At 31.1% G+C, this 14,088-nt stretch overlaps 1 protein-coding gene across 1 annotated transcript in view; it reads right to left on the bottom strand.

Moving 5' to 3' along the window:
- LOC136970800 (fibroblast growth factor receptor-like 1) overlaps window positions 1–14,088 on the bottom strand; it is a 97,963-nt gene that overhangs the window by 83,540 nt on the left and 335 nt on the right. The gene's annotated exons all lie outside the window — the stretch shown is intronic.

The following is a 14,088-nucleotide window of genomic DNA, read 5'->3' as shown; positions in this document are numbered from 1 at the left end:
TACAGTAAACAACTATAAAGATTAAGTAACTAATCAGTGAGTGTGATACAATGTCACTTAACTAAGGTATCGTAGTAGTGTTGTACTATTATAATACTCTCATACTACCATTGTACTATAAAATAAACACACAAAAAACACCAAATTTAAACAAAAATATCCGTTTAAAACTCTTCTCACCTTTATCCTTTTCGAATTAAATTCTCTACTCGTCACTATCACCTGCAGCATTTTAAGAACTCTACCCGGCAATATATATATATATATATATATATAAAGAAACTAGGAGTTAAATCCCGATGTTTTTACCAAGTGAATTTCTCAAGTCGAGTTTCAGGCAGATAAAATTCAATTTTATAACATGGTATAGGGAATGCGAGTAGTATTTGTAAAGATCTAAAGCTTATTAAAGATCTCGGTGAGCATCCGAGTGTGTTGTAATGGGGGTTTGATGACGACATACCAGGAGTTCTTTCTTTGTATTCTTTAGTGTTTTCCTCTTTCTCTCTTTCTGTACTCTCTTTGCTTAACCATTTACGTTTTTACTGGTTTGGGATTTAGTGTTTGGTTGAATGAAGTTGAGCAGAAGAAAGCGAAACCAATTGAATTTAATCAAAATGATCTCGCTCGGATGATGAATATTGATTAATTGGATCACATTTCTTCTTAAGGGTGAAAGTACTTTCGAGCATGAAACTCATCTTAATTTCTACGAATTATTCATTAAATTTCCATTAAAAACACTAATTATTTAATATTTATAGGTAAATATTCCAGAAAGTATTATGTTTTTCATACTTTAAACTAGTTAAACACAAAACTCTAGGAGATGCTATACAAATATTGACCGATATTAAGGAGAAGAGACTTTTAAAAAAAGGTGCTCAACGAGTAAAAAATGAGTTAAAATACGAAAAAATTTGTTGAATTTATATATTTTACGCTCAACTCAACTCTACTGATGTTTTCCTTTCCTAAGATGTTTAAAAAAAATTGATAATTGATACAGAAAACACGAGGGAAAAAATGCAGGTTGGCTTTCCTGTCAGTCAAATCTGTTGCGAGGAGAAGCGCACTTCACGGTGCATTACTTTAACCCAACGCATATAATCGAAGAAAATTCAAAATGTAGCTTGAATTAATTAATTCACCAGATGTTTAATGACAATGAATTCACCAAAATGCACTTATATGAATATTTAATAACGTAAAATTTATTATAATAATAATTTTTTCCTCTCCTCTTCCATCCCTCATCAATTTATCCAAGATGCTAAAAATTTAGTGAGTCAAATGAGAGAGAGAGAGAGAGATTTATTTTTCTTCCTTATCTCTTCGCCATTTTTTAAACATTGTACCTTTAGTAAAATGCTATTGTTGTGAGTCATACGTTCGATAGTTGGTAGCTTCACTTATTATTTCCGGCTTAAGTGTGGGAACATAATAAATAATGCTGAATTATTAATAACTTGTCAGTGCAAGTGATATTTATGGTGGTCTATTATGTCTATATCTGATGTAGCTTATCTAAGCAAGCAAAATAGTTATGCATTAATGCACCTGAAAATGTATCCTACAACCCAACTAACAACAAACAGGACGTCCTGTACATAATGAGACTTTTTATACAAGCATAATCAGTAAAAATGAGAAGGAAGAAAAAACATAGTAACAATGGAAAAATGGCGGCATACGACGGAATATAACAGCATGAAACGTTGTAAAGTAGTAAATCTTGATAGAAAACTGTCTTAAAAACTTTAAAATTCCTTGGAAAAACTATTCAAAAAGTTCAAGAATGATAAATTTTCTATGAAATTCAGGAAGTAAAGGAGACCAGCATAATCTACTTGGTAAAATTAATGATGTTAAAGCGCATCAACCAGAAAAAATGTTTTTATAAATTTAAAATACTAAATAATGAAACTTAAAACAAAAAAATAACATATATACAAAAGAAATTGCTATTATTCTATTTATAGAAAAGTTTTAAATCAATAAAGTAAGAATTGAGCAATAAAATTCGGGACAATTTAAAATAAAATAAAAAAAATGCATTATTCGAATTGAAAGCTTGTGTGCAATTTCCTGTTTGATAAAAATTGAAAAGTTTTTTTCATAAAATGTTTTAAATTCTTAAATTTATTTAAGAGTTAATAAAGTTAAGAACGGAAAAATGAAAAAAGAATTTATTAAAATTTAAGTAAGATAATTGTTTTGAAACAATTAAAATCACAAATATTAAAACAGTAATTACAATTAATTTAAACGGAAGCTAATCTAATTTCATAAAAATGAAATACGATTAATTAAAGGTAACTAAAACAAGCCTATTTTATTATAACCTAACATAATCAACTTACATCAAACGTAACCTAAGTTAACCCAACACAAACCAATCTAATTACATCTCAGTTCAACCTAACCCAAACCAATCCCACTATACCTCACCTAAGCCAATTTTAATTACACCTCATGCAATCCATCGGAATCCAAACCAAATGCACCTCACAGAATTTACTCTTAAATGCACCTCAATCAATTCAATCAAACCCAAACTAATCCCATCACATCACACTAAAGCCAATCAAACTATACCTCACCTAACCTAACCTAACCAAACTACATCTCACCTAACCTAACGTAACCAAACTACACCTCACCTAACCTAACCTAACCAAACTACATCTCACCTAACCTAACCTAACCAAACTACACCTCACCAAATACTACCTAACACAAGTAAATTCATCTATAACTCAATCTAACATAACTATAATTAACCCAACCAGAACAACACACGCGACCTTCATCCAACTGCACTCACATACCCTCAACCAAACTAATATACCATCTACCAACGAAATTTTATTAAAAAAAACCCATAAAAATTTCAGAAATAAACACACGGAATTCTTCTTGAATATTTATTAAAAATTGCAGAAAACCCAAAAGAAAGAACACAAAAATTTGGTATTTTTCGAATCATTGATTGTTGAAGAATTCAAGAGATGACCAGGAAGTATTTGAAGGAGATTCAGGAAGTGGAAAAAGACGTACTCTGAAAAACTTCTCAATGAAATTTATGACGTAAAAAAGCTTTGAAGAAGTACTCAAAGAAATTCTAGAAGAGAAGAAGAAATACTCAAAAACTACTAAAAACAAATTTACGGAGTGGATATACAAAGAAGAAAATTCGCCAATACCAGAAAATTGATCAATAAAATTTACCAAACTTTACTGAAAAATCATGTTTGAAATTTAAGGCGATTTTTTTTTCTTTTTCTTTTTATAAAATTTTTAAAAAATCGAAGATATTTTCCACACCTTTACCATTGAATTTTATTATCTGATAAATATATATATATTTCATTTAGATGAAGCTATAAATTATGAGTGATAGGGTGAAGTGAAGTAAGGAAAATTTCGTTCCTCGTTTGTAGTAGTGGAAATAAGTCATTTTTTGATTCTCCTTACCATCTTTTTAGTCTTGTTTCTCGTAGAATGTAATTAAAATTTACCATTTTTTTAATGGTATTTCTTGTAAAAATCGTAATTAATGTGTGCCATTTTTTTTTATTAGATTCAACCATTCATTGAGAGAAAAGTAATGGAAAAAATGGCATATTTTAATTAATCTTACCATTTCTTGTAAAAATATAATTAAAGTTTAGCATTTTTTAAAAATTATATTTACCATTTTTGATAGTATTTCTCGTAAAAGTAATAATTGAAGTGTGCGTATTTTGATTATCCGCACCATTTATTGCGAGAAAAGTAATTAAAATATGCTTCTTTTTAATTAATCGCATCATTTCTAGTAAAAATACAATTAAAATTTGTCGTTTTTTAAAATATATTTAGCATTTTGTATGTTTATTTCTTGTAAAAATGGTAATTAAATTATGCTATTTTTTGTATATCCGCACCATTTCTTATGAGAAAAGGAATTAAAATATGCCACTTTTTGGATCGATCTTGCCATTTCTTGTAAAAATATAATTAAATTTTACCATTTTTTAAATTATATTTATCATTTTTGATGCTATTTTTTGCATAAAAAGTGATTAAATTACGCAGTTTTCTGATTATGCGCACCATCTTCAGAGTATTTCTTGTGAAAAAGGTAATTAAAATATTCTACTTTTTCGATTGATCCTACTATTTTAGCAACCATTTCTTGTAAAAATGTAATTATAATTTGCAATTTTCCAATTATCTTTACCATTTTCAGCACTACTCATTGCGGGAAAGTAATTAAAGTTTCATATTTCTGACCGTATTTACTTCCTTTCCGTGCGTTAAAGTAATTAAAATAAATCATTTTCTGACTATCCTTACCATTTTTGCTTGTTATTTTTAGTAATTTGCAGTAATTTCTTTACATATTTCATCAGAAGAAAAAGGTACAGAAATTTAAAACTAAGCAGAAAACGTGACTTATTCGATCTTCATTAATCCGACGCCACTATCACCTTACTCCTTTGACCTTTAACCACTAAAATTTATCAGAAGCAAACCCCCTAATATGCAAAACTCCATGCAAAATTTCAGGAATTTTCGACAAAAGGCACAGGAGTTATTAAGCTTTAAATTGGGGAACAAAACCTCTTCCCCCCACACACACACATACACAAATACACATACATACAGGGAAAAATCGCCGAATTTTCAGCATTTCTCGATGTTTTTGAAGGTTCATTGAGTCCAAAAAACAATGTAAAAATTTTGGAGGAGGGTGATGTTTTGATCAATGGCCATACATTTCTCCTGTTATATATGACACAGAAAAAGTAAAAATGGCTATTGTCATCACTTTTATAAGCACAAATGATAATTATTTAATTAAAAAGGGTGCTAAATTCAGTAAATTTTCAGGTATTTTAACCCATTTTAAAAATTAAAAGTTTATAATTATGGTCACGAAGATTAATGAAGAAGTTGCAAAAGAGGAAGAAGAAACTGAAATGAAAGGTGGAAGATTTCCTTGCACTGGGTAACAGCCATTAACATTTTCAAAGATCCATGTACATACACATCCATGATTTATTGCAACGTAATAAATGTCCGAAAGAACAACGTAGCCTTAAGCAGCAACGTCGATACTGGGTTATAAAAATCAAATTTTCATTAAGTTACTGGGTCATGAACTGCTACTCTGCAAAATCCCTAAGGTTAAGAGAAAGATAGAGGTTAAGAGATGTTGCTATGGTGATATCAGGCACACGTGACATTTTGGGGAAAATGTAATAAGTGAGTTATACGTGGATCGAACGGATGAACGGTTAAATTAATATTTAACTATAGGGACGTTTAAAATTTTTCTCCTCCCTCGTTCACCGTATTTAAAGATTTTATACTCAAGTAAACCTATACTTGCAGTGAATTACTTAGAAAGGTAAAAAAAATATATGTAAGAAGAATTTAAATTTAATTTTTTTCGTTAAATTAATTTTAATTAGCATTTCACCCCCAAAATTATCACCATGGGTTATAAATATAATACAGCAGCAAACCTTTATAAAGTGATGATGATGATAATGAGTATAGAAAGCTGCCATGAGATGATGATTAGCAGCGATTAGTGAGGATCGATCTGCACTTTTTTCGGTTTTTCGGTTGATTTGGCACGTGTACAGTATGTTAATCACGTGGTAGTTGTGTTTGTGACTAAGCCAAGTACCACGTGGGAATGGTGAATAAAATACAAGCGTCGGAAGATGTGGTAAGATGATAATTAATTATCATATTACCGCATCTTCTTCCTATGATACTGCAGTAATTTATGATCACTAATTGCTGCTGCATAATCTGCCAGCATTTCAAGATGATAGACCTTCAAAGATGATAAGTAATCAACATCTTTGAAGGTTTATTATTATAAAATCATCATTGATTGTCATCTATAAAGGATTTATGAGGTTTATCATCATTAATTTTTCATCAAATGCAGAGTTAAATATATAATGTGTTATTGAATTTAATCGTGCTATATTTACTATCATCACAATCACGTAATCAAATTTAGTAATATATTATGCTGATAAGTTAAATATAAAATAGTAAATCAATATATTTGGACTTCAAAATTGCGTTTTTTATGATTAAAATCACGTGCCTGTGACATTAATGAGAATCATGAATAAAAAAAGTCGATTTTAAAATAAATAAATTCAGTTTATCATCATCGATCTTCACCAATTATTTTGGGAAACTTTGTATATTTAATTCAGCAATATCATGTGATACTGAATGTAAGAACTTGATTGTAATATGGAAAATTTGTCGTCATTCTCTGTAATTAATTTCCTTATGCTTAATTCATCATCCTGGTAAGCTACTAGGCTTTAATCATCATTAAACACATGCCACACCAGTTAAAAAAAAAAAAAAGAAGAAGATTTACCTTCATTACACTCTTACTAACGGGAGTTTTCTATATTTAACTCGTCAGTATCATATATATTTACTCAACTTAGTCTTCAATCAAATGATTGTCACTCATTTTTAAAGCAAAAACAGTGAGGATTTGTCATGGTTAAACGTAATTAATTATCAACTTTTGAAGCTTCTAATGCTTAATTCATCATCCCTTCGTGCTACTGAGCTTAATAATCAATGTCAGTATCATGTGCTTATCATTTTATAAGCGCTAGACCAATTGCAAATCTAAAAAAAGTGAATGATCACTCTCGTAATTGCTACTAATTAACATTACTAGTAGTGTAACTGGAACCGATACTATAGAGGGCCCGAATTAGAACGTGCAAACCTACATTCACTCCCTGTACCTGTGTGGATGTAGACACTTGCGCGGTGGATAGAGATAAACTTTCAGATATAGTGTGTAACTGTGTTGCCACATCAAATCGTTTTTCTCTACTTAATTTTTTTTCTTAATTTATTTATAAAGGTAAGAGGGGCTCAATTATTCTAGCCCCTTACCATTTCTTTCTTCTCTCCGTGGTTACGCTACTAGTTCCCTAGTTATGCTAGCGGTTACAGTTACTGGTTTCCTAGTTATGCTCCTTACCCCCTTATCACTCCTGGTTACAGCTACTGATTTCCTAGTTACTCTCCCTACCCCCTTATCACTCCTGGTTACAGTTACTGATTTTCTAGTTACTCTCCCTACCCTCTTATCACTCCTGGTTACAGCTACTGGTTCCCTAGTTATGCTCCCTACCCCCTTATCACTCCTGGTTACAGCTATTGGTTTCCTAGTTTCTCTCCCTACCCTCTTATCACTCCTGGTTACAGCTACTGGTTTCCTAGTTATGCTACTACCCTCTTATCACTCCTGGTTACAGCTACTGGTTCCCTAGTTATGCTACTACTCTCTTATCACTCCTGGTTACAGCTACTGGTTCCCTAGTTATGCTACTACCCTCTTATCACTCCTGGTTACAGCTACTGGTTCCCTAGTTATGCTCCTTACTCCCTTATCACTCCTGGTTACAGCTACTGGTTCCCTAGTTATGCTCCCTACCCCCTTATCACTCCTGGTTACAGCTATTGGTTTCCTAGTTATCTCTCCCTACCCTCTTATCACTCCTGGTTACAGCTACTGGTTTCCTAGTTATGCTACTACCCTCTTATCACTCCTGGTTACAGCTACTGGTTCCCTAGTTATGCTACTACTCTCTTATCACTCCTGGTTACAGCTACTGGTTCCCTAGTTATGCTACTACCCTCTTATCACTCCTGGTTACAGCTACTGGTTCCCTAGTTATGCTCCTTACTCCCTTATCACTCCTGGTTACAGCTACTGGTTCCCTAGTTATGCTACTACCCTCTTATCACTCCTGGTTACAGCTACTGGTTCCCTAGTTATGCTCCTCACCCCATTATCACTCCTGGTTACAGCTACTGGTTTCTTAGTTATGCTCCCTACCCCTTATCACTCCTGGTTACAGCTACTGGTTCCCTAGTTATGCTCCTACCCCTTATCACTCCTGGTTACAGCTACTGGTTCCCTAGTTATGCTCCCTACCCCCTTATCATTCCTGGTTACAGCTACTAGTTCCCTGGTCACGTTACCTCCTCACCATTCGTGGTTCAGTTACTGGTTTCCTGGTTACATTACCCCTTATCACTCCTAGTTACATGTAATAAATAGTTACATTTAATAGTTCCATGGTTACGTTATTCGCTTACCACTCCCAGTTTGTACTACTGAAGAGATAGACAAAATTACTAATATTTAAAACACAAAAATCAACTTATTACTTATTCAAACCCTTTCAAATTATAACACTACGCAATTAACTTCCTCGTATTGTTTCAACTTCAGAACTCTCTATGTAATTTACTTAAAGGAAGCCATTTTATGGCCATATCAAATTGTCATTGTTCAAAATCACTATTTATATGAACTAGTGCCATTCCATGTTGGAAGTAGAGCCGTGATAAAAATAGCCTTCTACATTTTATGACTCATTTGAGACATAAGACGGTCCTTTGATGTCTGAAAAACTATTACTTTTAACCATGTCACAGGGAGGAAGAATATAGCAAACTATGGTACATTTAAACTTGTATCTTACGAGGAAAAATATAAAAAAATACCCTTCTAAAAATACCAGATTATTCAGGTGCTTTCAAGTCACCGTACACATAAAAAAAACCTCAATTTTTTTTTACATTTTCCCCTGAAAAAACCTCCAACCCCCCTATTAGATGGGCTAGTTAATGCTTAGTTATGATAAAGATCTTTACGTAAATTTAATTAACTCTGCAACTTATTCTACTGAATTAATGCTTAAAAATTTAAAAAAATTTAAAAAAAACATGAAAATTTCTCGATATGATAATTAAAATATACAAAAAAATAATAATAAATATGTATTATTGGGGGTAATTTTACTCATTCGCTCGTAAATTTTATCGTTATTTTGCTATAAATTTTAATCGGGAAGGTTATTAAAATGGGATTTTTTTTAAATTAAAAAAAATATTAATAAAGTAAATTAATTTTTTATGCGGAAAAAATTAATTTTTATGTATTATTTTCAAAAAAACAATATTTTTTTTTGCTTCACCGAAGGTAATTAATTACAAAAAAATGATTAGTCGGTTACTTAATATCAAGTACTTGAATTTTTATCAATTTAAATTATTATTATTTTTTATTAATTTGAAATAAAAACTGGTTAAAAAATAAATTAATTAGTTATAGAAATATATAATTATCGATTTTAAAAAAACCTGCGAATAACGGACACTAACGAGGTTTTCAAAAATGAACGTTGTTCGGAGGTTAATTTGTATGCGTTTTTGTTTAAAAAAATTAAATAATTTCTGGAAAACTGGCCCTAGTTTAAAGGTGGCCGTTGTTGGCAGGTGGATGCTACTAATAAATATTTAAAAAATTGTAATTTTAATATAAATGTGGGTTGTGTAATTTATTAATTAATTAGTTAATAGAAATTTGTAATTATCGATTTAACCTGTCAATAACGGCCACTGTTGAGGACGTAAAAAGTGGACGTTGTCTGGAGGTTAATTTGTATGCAGTTTTGTTGAAAAAATGTTTTTTTTTTTTTTTTTTTCCTAAGAAATGTCCGCTGTTGGGAGGTGGATGATACTAAATGTTCGGCTGTGATAACGAAAATAATTAAGAATTTCTTAACAAAGTATTGATATTTAATTTTAAAAATTGTAATTAAATGTGTAACTACCACCTCTTACAACGGCCACCTGTAAACAGCGGCCATTTTTCAGGAAATTTTTTAAAAAATGCATACATAGTAACCTACACTTTACGTTCATGTCAGTGACCGTTTGATTGTAATTAAGCCCATAAAAAATTTTTGAATTTTTTTTTCATGTTATTAATTGTAATTAATTTACTTTTTAAGGTAATTTGCAATTTAAAAAAAACACTAATTTTCTCAGAAATTTGTGAAGGAAAATATGAAACTTTGCCTTAAAATTCACGCGATTCTAATGGCATTTATTATTAAATTTAATTGATTATTTAAAGAATTAAATTATACATTTTAATCACCGTATAAAATCACGTGATTTTAAGCAAAAATTTCATTGCAATTGAGCAAAAAAGTAAAAAAAAAAATACTTGAATGAATGGAAGAAAAATACTAGTCAAACCAATCGATACTCCTACCCTCTATCGTCTGTTATAGGAACTAAAGAAAAATAGGTAGTAATTTTTTTTCTTTTTTTTGTAATTTTTATAACCGACAATTTTCTAGCGAAACAATAAAAATAGAGAAACGAGTTTCATGTAAATTTTTGGGAGGAACCCATTGGGAATGATAGGCATTTATTTTTTTATTTTGGTAAATGTTTCGTTTCCGGTCATACTTCGTTATCTGTTAGGAGTGGGAATCGCTTTCGGAAATTAGTGAGTTGAGTTGGCACACATAGACCAAATGGGTGTCGTTTGGACCGTCATGTTGTTTTTACGAGTGAGATGTGGCTGTTGGCAAAGTACCTCTTGAAAGTGAAGTTTTCCAATGGCAAAGAGTTGGGTTAAGTTAAAGAATATTTCACTTGATTTATGGCCCTTTATTGATATGATAAATCGAAACAATAAGTTTGAATGTGATATGATACCATAAATTTTTTGGCCTGATGTAATTAAATTTTCTGTACCTTTTATGCTCCTTTCTGACGATCAATACCCGCATTATTATGCTTATAATGCCGTTATATGTATGATCCATCTCTTGTTTATAGATCCGTGTGGCCCTCTTGTGTGGTTAGCATAATTTTATAGGATATTATTTTGATTTTAATGGGTTTTATCGATACGAGGGAGATGGATATGTAAACTTTTTTGCGTTATTTCGATGTGAATAGAACCAATGAACACTCAGTCGCCAAGAGTGTGGAGTTTTCCGGGTTTCTTCACGTGTGTAACACGTATGTAGGGGCTAGTTTCTCGTAGAAAGTCCTCACGGGAGGCAAGTGCCCAAGTGTTTCGTTGCTTCATTCCATCAATCCAGTCGAATGAGGTATACAAGAGATGCAATCAAGTTCGTACGCATGCGTGACGATCTTTTTTGATGATTTATAATGCTCTTGTATAAATACTCTAAAGTGCTCTTTAGGAGTTTACATTTCTTCCACTACCATGGAAGATGTTCAAGAGGGCGCGTAGTAATGATTTAATGATATACGTGTTGGGAGAGAAGGTAAACTCTAAATCAGAATGATGACTGTCTCCATAGAGTATTTCACATTAATTTATGGTTTGAGTACTTGTCCAACGCGTGTACAAAAGACTCTATGAAGTTTATGCACGCATGATAATGCTTTTACTGATATACTCTACTATATACACGATCTATACAGTATACTATTCACATTTTAAGCCCCTTATAGTACTTTGGCATCTCTTACACTCCAGTACACACGATACTCTCCAATCTTTGATGATGTATAAGGTACTTAATTCTTGTTATATGATATTATACCATTTGTTTTCACTTTCTGAATGCTTATACACGTGGCTAATTATTCCATTACTTATAGAAAATTAAAAATTTCGAAAAGATTAATTAGTTTACATGCACAATTACCATCTTAAACACTTGTAGAAGCGAAATGAACACAAACTCTCATAATTTAAATTTTCATTAAACCGTTTCCCAAAACAGGATAAGAGTAATCACTGCTTAAAGGTCTCGTAATATGCTACAAGATTAATTATCCCTATTCGATCTATCGCGGTTGGGAGGCAAGGCAAATCCTATATATATATATATATATGAAAATCCACTTGATTATCATCAACACAGGATGATACGCAGGTGGTGTAGAGAAGATAGGAGGGGCTCGATTGCTATGAAAAATGACGAAGGTGAGGCACTGCTTCGTTTCTTGGTAAGGGGCCCTCACACGGGACGTCACACCAGAATAAATAAATAAACACAGAATTTTAGAAGATACACGCACACACACACACAGAGAGAGAGAGAGCCTTAAATAATTACCTGAAAATTCTACGTATTGTTACGCTACCGTTCTTATCCACCCATTTAACTAGGGGGGTGGAATTATGCTGAAACGTTGATGCCATCACGTGACGGGGTAAAACACATCTTAAAGGCACACGCATACATACGCACACCCCCTCTTCGATAGGGAGTACCTAGCTGGGAGGGAAGCCATTAACCTGGTCATATCGGAGCAGGATGGCGAGACGACACGCAAGTCCGGATCGCATTAAGTTTAATAAACCCGTTTGTCTCTTATAAGTTGACCAAAAGAGTAGAATGTAACCCAGAAGGGATGATATTTCGTGACTGTCGCTCATCACGCGTATACGTGACTACATATTCGCATCGTTTGCGCCACGTAGAAAAATGACAGTGTTGCCAAAACCAAATAATAGTTATCCAAATGGAGGGATAGCTTTCCCCCTCCCTCTCCCTTTTTTCCCTAATAGAAAATTACCCTTTACTCCATGCTGTAATTGAATTTGTTTTTTTATTTTTTTATTTTCCTCTAACTTACAAGCCGCAAAAATTAGCAGAAAGTATCGAACAATAATTAAAACCCCAATCTGCCGGGTAATTTCCCTCTAAATATACATTCTACCTTTAAAAAAAGGAGATAAATTGATGTAAATGATCCCTAATATAACGAATAAGCTTAATATATATATATATATATTATTATTATTATTGTTTAAATGTAATTACGTAAAAAAAAAAAAATTAAAATTAAATTAAGTTATATCGATGAAATTCCTCATTAAAATTCACTTCATAAATTTTTCCAAAAAATTATTTATTAATTTATTTATTTTTTTATTCTTTTTTTAATGAAAATTCTTCACGTTTGAATAATTTACTACAGGAATTTTTAACTTGAAAAAATGATGTTTACGTGATGTTTGATGTTTACATATTTGAAATTTCAATCAAGATTCACTTTTTAAAATTATTTATTTAAATTTTTTCCTGTTTTTTACGGTTTAAAAAAGTTCATTTTACTTGCCGATTTACGCACTAATTATGCTGTAAATTGCTTAATTCTTCACCATAATTTATTGTTATTATTATTATTAAGCAAACTTTACGTTCAAAAAAAAATCAAATTATACACTAAAACTATAAAAAAATTTAATTAATTACGGATAAAAATTACTTTTTTTTTACACGATTAAAATTATCCCGCAGTAGATTTTAGACTTTGAAAATTGGTTTTATAAGTATGAAAATGGCAGAAGGAATTCGAATCCACGCGAAAGTTTACACCTTTAAACCTTTAAAAATGCTAATAATTATGACGAGAAAACTATTTTAAATGGATTTTTATGCCAGTAAAATCATTATTTATTAATTTTCTACCTAGGAAATGCCTTTAAATGTAAGAAAAATGCCAAAAGGAATTGCCTTTTTACTATAGTTTATTGCCTCTAAACAGAATCTGAATACGAGAAAACACTAAAAGTATAAATTGTATAAACTCCAAACACTTAAACTCTAGAAAATAAGGCTGATAACTATTTAAAAAAATGCAAAAAATGCAGAAGAAAATCCATTCTATAAAGCATTTTAACGTTCAAAATATCTAATTCATCCTGTTTAATGGAGTTACCAGTTAAATAACTTTATTTTTTTTAGGAAGTAAAAAAAAAAAATAAATACCACACCATTTTATTAACGTCATAAACAAGCTAATCAAGTATTAAATGCTGTTTAGAGTATTTTTAGATAAAGAAAACTTTCTATATAAAAATTTAATTAGTAAATATCCTAATTTTAATTGTATCTTAATTTACCAATTTTCTTTGTTCTGTTAATGATAATCAACTACTCGTTTGGTAGATTCATTAAATTGATTAGACACGTCAAACGTGGTTAATAAACTATCGAGAAACGTGGAATTAATTGGCAATTCTTCATTAAAAAAAAAAAAATAATAATTTAAAAAATATAGAATTTGGCATAATTAAGTTTAGAACGCAATTAAAAATCCCATTTCCCTTCTCCATTAACTGGACTAATAATTAAGCAATTAAACGTCACTTATGGTAATTAAGTTGGTTTAAACCTTAAAAAACACACACGCACACCCCCCTCGATTGATCGAATTTAAGGTTTTATGAGGATT

Source organism: Centruroides vittatus, unplaced genomic scaffold (assembly GCF_030686945.1).
Source record: "Centruroides vittatus isolate TY-2023 unplaced genomic scaffold, ASM3068694v2 contig_2186, whole genome shotgun sequence".
In the NCBI taxonomy this organism is placed as follows: domain Eukaryota; kingdom Metazoa; phylum Arthropoda; class Arachnida; order Scorpiones; family Buthidae; genus Centruroides; species Centruroides vittatus.
This window is presented reverse-complemented; position numbering and strand designations above follow the sequence as displayed.